The sequence below is a fragment of the Bubalus bubalis genome, chromosome 1 (assembly GCF_019923935.1).
Source record: "Bubalus bubalis isolate 160015118507 breed Murrah chromosome 1, NDDB_SH_1, whole genome shotgun sequence".
Lineage (NCBI taxonomy): Eukaryota > Metazoa > Chordata > Mammalia > Artiodactyla > Bovidae > Bubalus > Bubalus bubalis.
In genome coordinates, this window is record NC_059157.1 from 115249321 (window position 1) to 115264561 (window position 15241).

The following is a 15241-nucleotide window of genomic DNA, read 5'->3' on the forward strand; positions in this document are numbered from 1 at the left end:
TTATTTATAGCAATATGAATTTATATAGGTTTTTCTGTTTTAAAACAATATTCATCAGTTGTTCCTCTCTAATGCTTGACTTATCTTTTTGTCTGTGTTTATAATTTTTGGCCTTGCATCTGAATTTTGGTGTACATTGATCACATTCATTAAAATGCTGATTGAAAAAAATATTTACATTAAAATCTGTGCCGTGCTTGCTTCCTAAGTTGGCTGACTGTTTGCAACACAGAACAAGACTTGACATATAAGGATGAAAGAGCTCAGAGTCCATCTGAAGGAGGCAGAGGAGGCAGGCATTTTCTGGCATCAGAGCAGAACGTATTACAAGACCTGAGCAATTTGGTTCTAAGCTGTCTGGGAACAAAGCAGAAAGAAACAGAGTAAGTTACATAATTTTCATTGTCCTATAAGAAAAGAATTCATACTAATTCTTTTATGGAGGCAGCTCTTTTTGAGATCTAAAATCAAGCAGAAATTTATGTGAATCTTCATGTAATGGGCATTGAGGGACACTGAAGACTGCAACAGAGCTCCCCAAACCCTTGGAATTTTCCGAGCTATAAGAATCATGAGAGCATCTTTTGTTGTAATATTTGGTTTTTCATCCTCAGTTTCTGAAATTGCTTCAGAGCCGTAACGGTGAAGTGGATATCTTGTTATGTGTAAGTCCCTTTCAACCGCAACTGATTTTATGTTAATGAGGCAACTTTTGGAAAGCACCTAAAGATGGGGGGCTGTCTACTGGAGGAGTCAACCTTGTGATTAAAGGGTTGAAAGTTTCAGTACTACTCCCTGATGGCTAGAGACTGAGTTCAATCACCAACAGCCCTGATTTAATCAATCCTGCTTGTGTAACGAAGCCTCCATAAAACCCCAGAAGAACAGGGTTCAGAGAGCTTTGGAGTTGGTGAACACATGAAGATGGGGGGAGATAGAGAATCTCTGGTCCCTTTCCTATGGCTTACCCTGTGCATCTCTTCCATCTGGTTGTTCCTGAGTTATATCCTTTCATCAGATCAGATCAGATCAGTCACTCAGTTGTGTCCGACTCTTTGCGACCCCATGAATTGCAGCACGCCAGGCCTCCCTGTCCATCACCAACTCCCGGAGTTCACCCAGACTCACGTCCATGGAGTCAGTGATGCCATCCAGCCATCTTATCCTCTGTCGTCCCCTTCTCCTCTCGCCCCCAATCCCTCCCAGCATCAGAGTCTTTTCCAGTGAGTCAACTCTTCACATGAGGTGGCCAAAGTACTGGAGTTTCAGCTTTAGCATCATTCCTTCCAAAGAAATTCCAGGGCTGATCTCCTTCAGAATGGACTGGTTGGATCTCCTTGCAGTCCAAGGGACTCTCAAGAGTCTTCTCCAACACCACAGTTCAAAAGCATTAATTCTTCGGCGCTCAACCTTCTTCACAGTCCAACTCTCACATCCATACATGACCACTGGGAAAACCATAGCCTTGACTAGATGAACCTTTGTTGGCAAAGTAATGTCTCTGCTTTTCAATATGCTATCCAGTTTGGTCATAACTTTTCTTCCAAGCAGTAAGCGTCTTTTAATTTCATGGCTGCAGTCACCATCTGCAGTGATTTTGGAGCCCAGAAAAATAAAGTCTGACACTGTTTCCACTGTTTCCCCATCTATTTCCCATGAAGTGATGGGACCGGATGCCATGATCTTTGTTTTCTGAATGTTGAGCTTTAAGCCCACTTTTTCACTCTCCTCTTTCACTTTCATCAAGAGGCTTTTTAGTTCCTCTTCACTTTCTGCCATAAGGGTGGTGTCATCTGCATATCTGAGGTTATTGATATTTCTCCCAGCAATCTTGATTCCTTTCATAATAAACTGGTAATGCAGTAAGTAAAATGTTTCCCTGAGTTCTGTGAGCCCCTTTAGCAAATTGATTGAACCCAAGTGGGGGTCATAAGAACCTCCAATCTATAGGCAGGAGGTCAGAAGTACAGATACAAACTAGATTTGTGACTGGAATGTTGGTGGGGGCGGGGGAGGGTGTGCCTCTTGTGGGACTGAGCCCTTAACCTGTGAAAGCTGGTACTATCTCCAGGTAGACAGTGTCAGAATAGAGTTGAATCGCAGGACACCCAACTGGTGCAGGAGAATTGCTTGTTGGTGTGGGGAACACACCCTCATGCTCACCCCTGCCACAAGTTGGGACTGGGTACTCAAATCCCTTACTATCTTCAAACAGTTTATAAAGATATCCTGTTAAACTCATTGGCCTGGATGGCTCTCCAAGAATTTGCCATAAAATTACATACCAAGGTACTTCCCTGGGGCTCCAAGGGCTTCTCTGGTGGCTCAGACAGTAAAGAATCTGCCTGTAATGAGGAGACCTGGGTTCAGTCACTGGGTTGGGAAGATCCCCTGGAGGAAAGCATGGCTACCCACACCAGTATTCTTGCTTGGAGAATCCTCATGGACAGTGGAGCCTGGAGGGCTACAGTCCATGGGGTTGCCAAGAGCAGGACACAACTGAGGGACTAAGCACAGCACATCCCTGGGGCTCCAGGGGTTAAGACTTTACTTTCTAACACTTGGGGGTGTGGATTTGATCCCTGGCAGAGAGCTAAGATCCCACATGCCTTGTGGCCAAAAAACAAAACATAAAACAGAAGCAATAGTGTAACAAATTCAATAAAGCCTTTAAAAATGGTTCACATCAAACAAATTTTTTTCACTCATTATAAAAATAAAAGCACACAGCAAGATATCCTCTCCCAACCTGGGGAAGTTATTTATGTAAACAGACAAGAGAGGGGTCCAGGTATTTTATTTTCTGGTCCTAGCCGAGTCTTCTTCTCATCTGGGGAGCTCTACCACCAGCAAGGCGCTTTCAGATCCTGTGCTTTTTCAGTTTTGCCACGAAAGCACCCTCACGTGAATACAAGCTGGAGGTGGGTGAGAAGATGTTGTAGCCCAAAAAGGCCAGCTGTAAGCTAAAATGTGTTTGAAGATTTGCAATTTATATTTAAAGTCCATGTGAATTACAGTCTGTTTCATAATGTGTTATAGATAAAAATGTGTTCCCCCCACCCTTAAAACTTCTAACAGAATTGGTGATCCAGGAAGATGAGCTGTTTTTATCCCATCTGAGCAACTCTGGGCCAGCTGACTTGGACCTCCCTATGCCCACAGACACACTTTTACTTTAATTTTGATGTTGGGTCAGTGCTTCCGTGGTGGCTCAGACAGTAAAGCATCTGCCTGCAATGTGGGAGACCTGGGTTCGACCCCTGGGTCGGGAAAATCCCCTGGAGCAGGAAATGGCAACCCACTCCAGCACTCTTGCCTGCAAAAACCCTTGGATGGAGGAGACTGAGAGGCTATATTCCATGAGGTCACAAAGAGTCAGACATGACTGAGCAATTTATCTTTCTTTTTCTCTCTTTCAGTGCTTTCAGAGTCTAGATTAGTGAACTGTTCTTTCCAATATTAAATGTCTTAGGACAGAACATTATGTATTCTTCTAAAATATAGAAAAGAGGGTGTATATAAGCTCTGGTTGACAGGTATTTTTTTTTAAGTTGACATTATGTGGTGAACACAGATAAGTTGAACTTACTGTTAAGCCACTGTTTTACACAGACAAAAACATTAAGAGTGACCACATTAGGCAAGAGCCAATACTTACTTAAGCAAGATCTTTGCATCTCTAGCATTCATGACCATGACCTACCTGAAATCCTAGGGAGAAAATGCCTGGGTGGTGGACACTGGGTGGGCTGACGTCACTTGAATAATAAGGCTCTAAGGAGAGGTTTGAAACTGCCAACCTGGCACAGGCTCTCTGTGAAAGCAAGCACACACTAAGAACTTTGCACATTGAGTCAATTATCCTATAAGCTCTTTCCTACTCATTGCCCCTTTCTCTGCCTAGGACTCCTAGATCTTGAAAGCCTGCTGCTGCTGCTGCTACTGCTGCTAAGTCGCCTCAGTCGTGTCTGACTCTGTGCGACCCCATAGACAGCAGCCCATCAGGCTCCCCCAACCCTGGGATTCTCCAGGCAAGAACACTGGAGTGGGTTGCCATTGCCTTCTCCAATGCATGAAAGTGAAAAGTGAAAAGTGAAAGTGAAGTCACTCAGTCGTGTCCGACTCTTTGCGACCCCATGGACTGCAGCCTACCAGGCTCCTCCACCCATGGGATTTTCCAGGCAAGAGTAGGGGTAGCTAAAGCACCTCTGGGGAAGAGGTGTTGTATAGGTCCTCCAGCTGGACTTAGGACTAGACTGGACCATCATATGTGAGTATGGAAGGATGGAAGGCCCGAGATTATTTGGGAAAAGATGTATTCTTCTGAAATCAGAGGCCACAACCTCCATGAGCAAGCCTCATAGAGTGCAGGCCAGGGGTCGGCCGCTAGGCATGTGGAAAGCCCCATCAAACAAGGAAGAAAGACTTCCTTGTGGAAAAGGATCTAAAGAAGATGCTGGCCACCTCTTCCATAGAACTTCAGGATGGCCTCAGAAGTACAACTATTTTAAGAAAAACACTCACTGAACTATCAAAATGAGTAAGCTATAAATTGTATCCCTAAATATCTAATAGATAGAACTCTTTGGTACCATTTTTAAAGACTCATTGAGGGACTTCCCTGGTGGTCCAGTGGCTAAGACTCTATGCTCCCAATGCAAGGGGACCCTAAAGACCTAATAGAACTGTTTGGTACCATTTTTAAAGACTCACTGAGGGACTTTCCTGGTGGTCCAGTGACTAAGACTCCATGCTCCCAATGCAAGGGGCCCAGGTTCGATCTCTGGTTGGGGAACTAGATCCCACAGGTTGCAAGTAGAGATCCTGCCTGCCACAACCAAGACCTGGCACAGCCAAATAAATAGTATTAAAATAAACAGTCATTTAAATACTGGCAAAACCAATATTTGAAACTATATGTGTTGGCCAGGGGGAAGACCCAGGAGGAGGTAAGGTCAGGTGTTCATTCCTCCAGAGCCCTCCTGGCAGGGCTGTGAGTTGGAATAGTGGCATTTCTGTACTGAAAGCTATAGCCCTGCTGGGGCCCTCATCCAGCTACAACTCTCACCAAATCCTAGCAACTGCTCCATCCTCTGCCCCTTCAGGCTTGGGGGTAGTAATGTTGGCCGGGACGTCTCACCATCCTTCCCCAGTTTCTGCTAAGGCTGTCCACACCTTTGTGGATTAACACCTCATTAAACGCTCAATTCCCCTATTGCCTGTGTCATCTTTCCCCTGCTGGACCCTGACTCACACGTGGTCCTTACTCCAGGGCCAGCCTGATGAAGCTGCCACCATCTAGAACTTGTCTGGAAAAAGAATATAGTGGCATGTACCTTGTTCTTAAGGTTTCTTCTTCCTGAAAATGACACATGACACTTCTGTCCATTCTTTATAAGCCAAAGCAAATCATAGGTGTATTAGTTATCAATTGCTGTATAACAAATAACCCCAAAACTTGGTAGCTGAGAATAACGAACATTTATGATCTCACATAGCTTCTGAGGGTCAGGCATCTATGACCAGATTAGCTGGGTGGCTCTGGTCCCAGACCTCTCACAAAACTGCAGGCATTTGGAGGCTTGACAGGGGCTGGAGAGTCTGTTTGCAAGGCAGCTCACTAACATGTCTGGCAGCTTAGGACTGGTTGTTGGCAGGAGGCCTCAGGTCCTCGCCACATGAAACTTTAAAGTACTCCTTGACTGTTCTCATGACATGGCAGCTGGCTTCCCCTGGAATAAGCATGTCAACAGAGAGTCCAAGAAGAAGCCACGAAACCTTTTAGGACCTTCTCTGAAAGTCAGAATATTCTGTTTATTCTAAGTGAGTCATTAACTCCAGCCCACACTATATGGGCAAAGCAAAGTTCTACTTTCTGAAGGGAGCAGTATCAAAGAATACTTAGATATTTTAAAACCACTTCACAAGCCTACACCTAACTTCAAAGCAAAAGATGTAACTGGGAGATGAAATGTAAACCTCTGGTGAATAGCACTAATGACCGGAAGAATCCTAGATTTTACTGGCCACTTAAAAGTTCAACAAGGTCTGGACCCGAGCTTTACTTCTGTGTTTATGAGTCTTTGCTATATGAATCTTGCGGCTCCGGTGTTGAAATATAACTTGAACCCAATCCAGGAATTCCTTGGGATGAGGAGGGGGCAGACAAGCATACAGACTTCCTTGAAATAATGTCATTCCCAGGGCTAATCCACTCTGGGAGGAACGGGTTCTTCACTTAAAATGAGGCCCTAGGCAGACGGGAGTGAGGAATCCACTTCTTTCCACGATCCTCACTGTTCCCACGGCACAGCTGGGAATGACTCAGCCAGGTGTGAACCCACGCTTTAGAAGACTGGCATTTCCCTCTTCCTCCCTGTTAGTCCCCAGCATCCATGCTGTGAGGAAGCCCAGGCAGCCACATGGAGGAGAACCAACCCTCTTGCACAACGACCCCGGCTGACCTCCCCACTGTCAGCCAGCACCAACTTGCCAACTGGGTGAACAAGCCATGTGGAACATGGACAGATGTCCCTACTGAGCCCAGTCCCAATTGTAAAGATGTGAACAAATCTGTGATTACTGTTTTAAGGCACTAGTTTGGGGGGTGGTTTGTTTTGTAGCAATCAGTAACTGACATGCTTTGAAGTTCTCCAACTAGCCCCGTGGAAGCCTTTACCACTAGGTTGGACGTGAAACAGATGGTAGGATGAGGACTTAGCCTGGCAACAGATCTCTCCAAGATCTGTGATTTCTCACAAGTCACCCTCTTTCCCCACACTCTAACCTGGAATAGAGTTCATATCCCTAACCTGAGTACTTTCATATCCCTAATCTGCCTGAGGAGTCCAAGAGTTGTGGAATCAGCTCTTTGAAATTTCCTTTACAAATTCAAAGTGCATGGGAATTCTATCTGATGCTCACACAAGTATCTGGTATTGTTCATAGTAATTCTTCAGTTAAAGCTGAGGCCCAAAGAGCCTCACTTTCAGGTTCTGTGGCACTGGGTCCAGGACCGGCTGGGGCAGATACTGACTGGAAGTCTTCAAGCAGATGGATGGGACAGTGGTTTAAAAAAAAAAAAAAATATATATATATATATATTTTTTTTTTCTTTTTTAGCTGGGAAATCCTGGCAGAGTCCTATCTGAAGGTCCAAACAAGTTAAAAGCTATGCTTAGTTGAAGAGGGAGGGGGACATCCAAGCTGGTCTACAGGACGCCCTCCTCGCTCCTACAGTGCCCTGTAAAGTGACATCAATGGCTTGGGGTGAGCAGAGCACAATTTGAACACCACTTGTGTAAGGTAGCCAGCCTGGGCTTCAGAGCAGGTGAACATCTCTGCACTTCTGTATCTTTATCTGTGCGAGGTGGACAATGATGATGCCTGCCTCACCGGTTTTAGAAGAATTTGATGAGACCAAGAGGCCAAGCACATCTGCTCTTAGTTGGCAATCCAAGATGTCTGCGCCCCTCTCATTTCATTCTAACTCAAGTGTTAACTCAATGTAACATGGGCATTCCTCCCTGGGCTTGGTGGAGAGCCCAGCACAGTACCCCAGGCCTCTGCAGATTGTCACCATGCGGGATGACCAAAGCCCCTTTTCTGGAGGTTGGCCAGACTTCTGGTAAGGGGAGGGTCAACCATGGTGCCCCTCCAAGTCCAGGCCTTTTCAGTGCCCCTCAGGGCGCCCAGCAAATCCTCCCTCACGGCTGTTGTTGGCACTCACCACATGCTAGACAGATGTTAAGTGCTTTTTCTGCACTAGTGCATTTAATCTCCACAACGACCCCACGGGGCAGATACTGCCACGCTGTTTAGAAAACTGAGGATCATAGATATTAAGCCCGTCATCCCCAAACCTGGCTGATCATCAGAATAACTGGGGAGCTCTTAAAATGGACCTCAGCGCAACAAAACCAGAACTCATTTCTTTAGGATCCAAGGTTACTTACCCATCCAGTGGGAAGACAGGTCTGGGAATGGGGTGAGGCAATGGAAGCAGCTGGAGGGAGGGTACACACAGCCAGCCAGCCTTTGTACAATCAAAATGTAGGTGCCGAGCTCAGCCTAGTCCCACCCACTGTGAAGCCAGCATTGGAACGCAGGCCACTCTTACCATCCCAGGACCCCCTCAGGGAGGAACTTCTTAAACCTGAGGGTGCGTCAGAACCACCGCAGCAGAGTGCTGTCCCCACCACCTGCGCGGCCTGTGATTCAGTAGGCCTGGAGTGAGGCTGAGAATCTGGATTTCTAAGTTCCCACGTGATGCTGATGCTGCTGGCCCAGGCTCCACACTCGGGAGATCCACCATCTCAAGGTGGAAGGAGAAGCCAGCACCTAGAGCAAGGGCTTCCTTCTCTAAGCGTCTGGGATGAAGGGCTCCCAGGTGCCTGGATGCTCCATCCTGCAACCCCAAGTTGGATGAACTCCCTCATCTCTCCTGCAGGCATCCCAAGCTCCTGGTCGCAAAAAGGAGAAGTGTCTCGAGCACAGAGAGGTCAAAGCCAACAGGCTCTCTGGTCTCTGGCAACTCCGTGTTGGCCCCATCCACTTGCGTGGCAGCTTCTGGGATGGTAGTGGTATACTCACGTGTGTTCCTGTGCTTTCTGCAGCCCCGCATTTACGCAGCTGACCAAGAAAAAGAAGAGCCTGACTTAACGTTCTTAGGCTTGCACGCCTCCCTCACTAATTGTCCTGAGAGCAGTTGCAGACATTAGCACTAATTAGCTAATTTATGTGCGCCTTGTTAGGGCCCCAAATTCAATCTACAAATTAATGGCAGCTCACATTCAAATGAGTGGAATTCAGTCCCCAGACTTCACGGTTTTGGTTTTTAAAACAGCCCTATAGCCATAAGCCAGCACTGGGTATTTCCTTCTAATCTTCAAAATACTATTTGATTCATTAAGCACCTAATTGCACAGCTCTTAAGGGAAGTTTCTATCAAAAATGCAAAACAACATTCAGCACGCCTGGGCCCCCTCATCACCTCTACCCCCATGAACTGCAAAGTCAACAACGGCCTATCTTAACTGTCCTGTTCCTGACCCCTGGCCACTCCCAATTTCTCCACTCTAACTCAGGCCCCTTATGCTTTGGGGAAAGAGCTCTATGCTGTGTGTCAGAACCTGTGAGCTCTATACACTGACCAGCTGTGTGTACTGGGTGGTCTCCTTGCCTCTCTTAGGCTGCAGTTGTCTCGCCCAAATACAGGAGCAACAGGATGGTGGCTTCTCCTGAAGGAAATGGGAGGTGCTGCTGGGAAGAGGAGTCCAGGGTTGCTGTGAACTTGGGGCTGGGAGATGAAGGACTTCCTCCAGGGATTCTGGAACTCGGAGTTTTGGGAGGATGGGAAGCAGCTCTGGGGATGACAGTGAGTTGATGCTTGCTGCAGGGTTGAAGGGGGATTAACAGCATCCTTGGATGCCATTTTACTTTTGCTGGCAGCTGCAATGAGGGACAGCTTCCAGGGGACACAAAGAGCCCTTGAAGGATTCAGAGCCTTGGAGAACACCAGCCCCGGCTGACCAGCATCTGTGTGGAGAAGTTCAAAGAGGCGTGTGTGTGCTGCTGTGTCCGACTTTCTGCGACCACACAGACTGTAGCCTGCCAGGCTCCTCTGCCCATGGGATTCTTCCTGGCAAGAATACTGAGTGAGTTGCCATTTTCTTCTCCAGGGTATCTACCTGACCCAGGGATCAAACCCGTGTCTCCGGCACTGCAGGCAGATTCTTCACTGCTGAGCCACCTGGGAAGCCCAGCGTTCAAAGAGCTTTATTTCTAAAACATCACTGCCATGGAAGCCCAGGCCAGCTGACCACAACCTGCAGAGACAACCCTGAGAAACAGTCGTGGCCTAGGTGGCAGGCCGCATGGTGAATGGTCCTTCTGGCCTCCTGTATCTTCTCAGACATGAAATGACCATGACTGAGAACCACTAAGGGTTTCTAGATTCATTATTGACAGGACACATTTTTTAAAAGTTCTACTGAAGTATAACTGACAAATAACAGGAGGTATTTTTTAACAAGTTGTATGTTGGGAGCTTGGAATTGCTTATTTGGACCTTAAATAATAGTTTCTTATTTTCATCCAAGTTGGTGAAGCAAGACTTCTGGTTATTTGAGAGAACTATCCTGCCTTAGTCCTTTCGGATTGCCCTGACATCACACCACATATGGTGTGGCTGATAAGCACCAGAAGTTGCTCACAGTTCTGGAGGTTAGAAGTCCAAGGTTGAATGTTGGCTGAATCAGGTTGTGGTGAGAGCCCTCTTCTGGATGCCAACTTCTCTCTGGACCCTCATATGGCAGAAGGGATGAGAGAGCTCCGTGAGGTCTCTCTTGTAAGTGCACTAATTCCGTTCCTGGGGGCCTCCACCCTCTGAACCACACACCTCGCCTCCTAACACCATCAGGCTGGGCATAAGGCTTTCAACATTATCAATCTGGGGGGAAATGAGCACTCAGACCACAGTGTAGCCTGACCTCTCCAGGCACATCAGCAATATTGTTCCATGATCCCATGAGCTACCTCCATCCTTACTTAACTGAACAACAGCCAGCATTACCAAGCACTTGGCCCAGTGTGCCAGGTGCTATGCTAGGCACTTTACAGGCATTATTGTACCTAACACAACATTTCTGCACAGTAGATGCTATGCTTATGCCCACTTTGCACTGAGAAAACCAAGTCTCAAAAACTCTAGGGGCGTACCTTAAAATCACAGACTTTGCAAAGGGTGGAGCTTAGAATGCCACCCCTGGCTGCTTCTCCAGCAGCAGCCCCACCTTGAGGTCCCTAACAGTCAGGAACTTGTCTGCCTGCGAGAGACCCTCCCCCAAGCATGAAGACTGGGCAATGGGAGCAGTCAGATTGCAGCAAGGGACACCGCTGGGGGAGGCTTGGAATTCAACCCTGGACCATTTAGGCAGAACCCACATGTGGTGAAACGTTAAAAAAATCCTTTTGCTGTTCTATTTCTGTTGAAGGATAGACGCAGTTAGACAATACACATGTGTGCTTGTACAAAGGGTATGAAAGAGATGCTGCTGGGCAAGGGGGGAAAACAGCAAGCAAAGCCCTCGTGCTTGTTCAGGAACTCCAAAAATAAAGAATAAAACCTTTTTTTTTTTTTTTTAAAGGAGGCAGAAAAATCTCAAACTGCGAGTGTGAGACTGAAGAAATGAGAGGGGTTTGTGGGCTCCTAGATCAGAAAGAGGCACATTCTCGCATACAAGTTGGATAGGTTGAAGGACGGGTGGTTGGGCCGTGAGTCGAAGATTCTTTCCAAAAATAGGACTACCCCAGTCCCCAAGGGTTTCCACAGGCCACCAAGTTCCCCTCTCTAAAACCCTTGCTCCAGGCTCTGACAGGCTCTCCCGGCTGAGGATATGGCCCCACAGCCTTGATTTCTGCCAGGGGTGGAAAGGCAGGGGCAGGAGCAGCAAAGGGTGGGTGGAAAGTCAGGAAGGATCATCCAAGTGCAGGTGAGTTCAAAGCAGATTCCCCCTGAGGAATCACAGTGATGAAATCTAGGCAAGAGAGGGCCACGGTCAAAGGTCTATTTACTTTATTATCTTTTTACCCTGAGGAATGTGCCCGCTGGGTTAATGTTTATTTTATTGAATAATCTAGTTTTAGGCCTGTCAATAAGAGTCAGTGCTACTTTATAGGAAGAAAATCCAGGTTTGTGGCTATTTCTGATCTCCAGCAAGAGGTTCTTCCTAGGCCCATTAGCACTACTGCCACCTGCTGGTGGATTCCTGTAGAGCAGGGCTGGCAATTTGGGTCGCAGGCTGGAACCCGAGCCCAGGGCTGGAATCGTGGCTCCGCTCACTCGGAGCAGGGTGACTAGTTAAGAGTCTCCCTCTCTGAATTTCATTTTCTACCTCTTAAAGTGCCTTTTGAGGGATTTTGTGATGATTCAATGAGTTAACATATATATAATGCATGGTGCATAGTATATGTGTAATAAACTATTAGTCTTAAGAATTCAATATCCCTGTGGGGTCCTCTTCTCATTACCATCTTGACCCAAGCGAAGTTACAGAAGGCATGGCCCCACATCGGTGACTGAATCAGAGGCTGAGGCATCGGCGGGCTGGGCCAAAACTAACAGGCGAAATGTAACAGGAATAAAGCTCTCAATTACATTTATTGTCCACCAAGTGCATAAATGTGGGGGATGCCTGGTCGACAAAAAAAGACCACGCCTAAAACACTGAGCGATTTTAAGAACACATAGCTCAACCAGAGCCAACTGGGTGACTCCACACTCAAAATTCTAATTTGATCAATAGCCATGAAGGAACAACAGATATGACAAGCCTTTAAAACGTTTATATGCCCTGACCTCATAATTCCACTACTAGGACTCTGTGCAGAAGAAATAAGAAGAGAGAGTTGTATACAAAAATTCCATTCCAGTGACATTTATAAAAGTGAAAAATTAGATACAATCAATGTTCAACAACAGAGGACTAGGTAATTAAATCATGGTTTATCCATATGTAGTCCTTAAAAATTAAAGGGAAAAATCTCATCATGTAAGTTGAAATGGAGGAAGGACCATGGTATAAATAGAAAGAGGCATAAATACTGATAAAAAGCATCAATAAAGATAAAAATTAAAACCCTTCATGCACACAATGAGAGAGCATCAAATTGTATATGGCATCGACTGACAAAACTATGGGGAGAAACTGACAAGTTCAGCATTGAAGTAGATTTTATTTTTTTTTGAAGTAGATTTTAATACACCTCTTTCAGTAGCTGATCAAGCAACCAAAAAAAAATCTGTAAGGATAAAGGGCTGAACTTCACAATTTGGAAATTTAATAAAAACACTGCAGAGTACATTACTCCCTGTAGCTGAAGCAAACATGTCCTTTTCAAATGCAGACTTGACCCCCACTCCCTAACCCTCCCCGCCCCCATGAAGAAACCAGCAATTTCAGCATCTGATGCTAAAGTCTAAGAACAGGGGGTCTGGGGAGCCGGAGGCTCTTTGACTTGGGGCACAAAGATCTCCCACAGGAGGTTGTGGCTGAGATGAGTTTGTGAGGATGGTTCTCTAGATAGAGAAGATGGGCTGGGAGCCAAGCCTGCCTTATGCAGGAGAGGCACCAGGTCCCCGGGTCCTGAGGCAAACAAAAGCAAATGAGCTCAGGGAGTTGCAGAAGGCAACCCTTGCGGTAACACCAGCTCTCTGTCATGACTACCCAGGCCCCACCAGAAGTTATGGTTCAGTTTCCATCTCTAAGAGAACACGGGGGTCTTCAGTTACTTCCAAGCAGGGCCATGTCCCCCAAATAGGAACATGAGCTGGGCCTGAAAAGAAGCCATTGGAGCTCAGGTGTCAGGCAGGTTTGGCGAGCTCACCACAAGCGGGAAGGTCACAGGACTCCTGTGGCTCTGCCAACCACCAAAGGAACCCATTCCCCACCAGGGGGACCCCTGAAAAGCCTTAGAGGCCTCCCTGCAGGCTGGGCCAGGTAAAGGGGGAGCCACGGCTTCCAGGCCTGGTCCCCCCAGCTGTGTGACCCAGATCACCCATCGTCCTCTGGGGCTCAGGCCACCTGTTAAACACAGCTATCACTGGCCTTCTGCCCACCCCCCAGGGTGTCACATACACAGGCTCAAGTTAAGGAAGGAACTGGAGAGGTGTTTGCAACAGTAACCGTCCAAAGTCTCTGTGTGGTTGAAAGGCAGTGTTGATCCCAAACACTCATTCAGCCAATTGCTTTCCTGTGTTCTCCCCACAAACTGCTCTCCATGTGCCCCCTGACCTGGTGTGGGGGCTTGCCTTATGCCCTTTTCAGTCCCCGTCCCCGGCTACTGAGCAAGTGGTGAGACGTGAGAGCCAGAGAGGTCTGGTCAAGCCACCCAGGCCCACTAGCTCAGGAGACAGAGCAAATACAGGAGGGGAGGAACCTGGCCCGGAAGTCGAGAATCTGCTGTGTGACTGGGAGCAAGTCACTTCCCCTCTCTGGTCACGTTTCCTCATTTCTAAATTGACGGGAAATCATCTCCAAGCTCATTTCTTGCTGAAGATTCTGGGATCCTATCATTGGAAGAACTGGGTCTGTTTCAAAGGTCAGTCAAGTAAGTTCTTAATTAGAGGGTATCATTCCCTCCATTGACTTACCGGGGCTGCTGACAGGTGGAAGCAGCAGAAGTGGGACTCCCCGCGTCTCTGCTGAGCCAGACTGGGAACTAGACCTCTCAGGGGCTGTTGCCAGACCAGGTACCAGGTTCATTTTGCTCCCCACGCAGCAGCCAAAACACTGAGGTGCTGAGGTTTGCAGCAGAGAGGGGGCTTGTTCACAAGGCAGCCAGGGGCGAATAAGCCTCACATGTACCTCCCCACAGGCAAGGGGCTCAGGGCACTTAAGGAATAAAGAATAAAGATGCAGGGTAGCCTGAGGTGTGGGGAGTGTGGGGAAAGGTGAGGTAACAGATATTCTGCACAGGTGTCACTAGGCTACAAGCGTCAGCGCATAACTGGAAAATGCAGGCACCACGCGCCGCCTGAGGGTGGTTGCGAGCCCTCTGCCATCGAAGGTCACTGGGCAGACACTCGTGCACGCCGTTTCAAGGGTTGGTGGTCTTGTCCAGTCTCAACTGGCTCAGCTCAAACTAGATGCAGCAGACTCCCAAGTTCCTGGAAAATAACTCTGACAAACATCTTACTGTTTTAGGCTACCTGCTGCATGGGGGACGTGCAAGCCTTTTGTAGATAACCTTGACTAGTAAAGGCAGGTGACACGGAATTTTGACTAATGGTTACCCACGGTTTCAGGGCTGCAGTAGGGCCAGTGTTCTTCGGTCATCCCCACCTGACCAACACAGCAACATGGGGAACACTGGTGCCTCTATCAGGCCTAGTCCTAAGAGAAGCCAATCCTTTACCTGGGAGTATGCATGTATCTATACCTAAAGATACAGAGAGAAACTTGAAACCTCTCTCTCTCTCTATATATATATATGTATCTCCCCTGGAAGAGGGCATGGCAACCCACTCCAGTATTCTGGCCTGGAGAATCCCTATGGACTGAAGAGTCTGGTGGGCTACAGTCCATGGGGTTGCACAGAGTCAGGCACAACTGAAGTGACTTAGCACATATGTGTGTGTGTGTGTGTGTGTGTGTATATATATATGAATATATAGTGAATCCAGAAAAGTAGAATTATGTCATACAACATAGGTTTGGTGGTTAAAGAATCTTCCTGCAAT

The 15241-nt window shown here is 47.2% G+C and overlaps 2 long non-coding RNA genes across 2 annotated transcripts in view; one reads left to right on the forward strand and one right to left on the reverse strand.

Annotated features, from left to right (window-relative positions):
- LOC112585014 lies at positions 1–15043 on the reverse strand. Its single transcript, XR_003109303.3, has 4 exons — positions 7956–15043; positions 3704–3814; positions 2286–2345; positions 1–357 (listed from the first exon to the last, which is right to left on the reverse strand). It is a non-coding gene; the product is annotated as an uncharacterized LOC112585014 (long non-coding RNA).
- Positions 13966–15241, forward strand: part of LOC112585019 — a 17382-nt gene continuing 16106 nt past the window's right edge. Inside the window, exon 1 of the long non-coding RNA XR_003109305.2 lies at positions 13966–14100. This is a non-coding gene — a long non-coding RNA (uncharacterized LOC112585019). The remainder of the gene's footprint in view (positions 14101–15241) is intronic.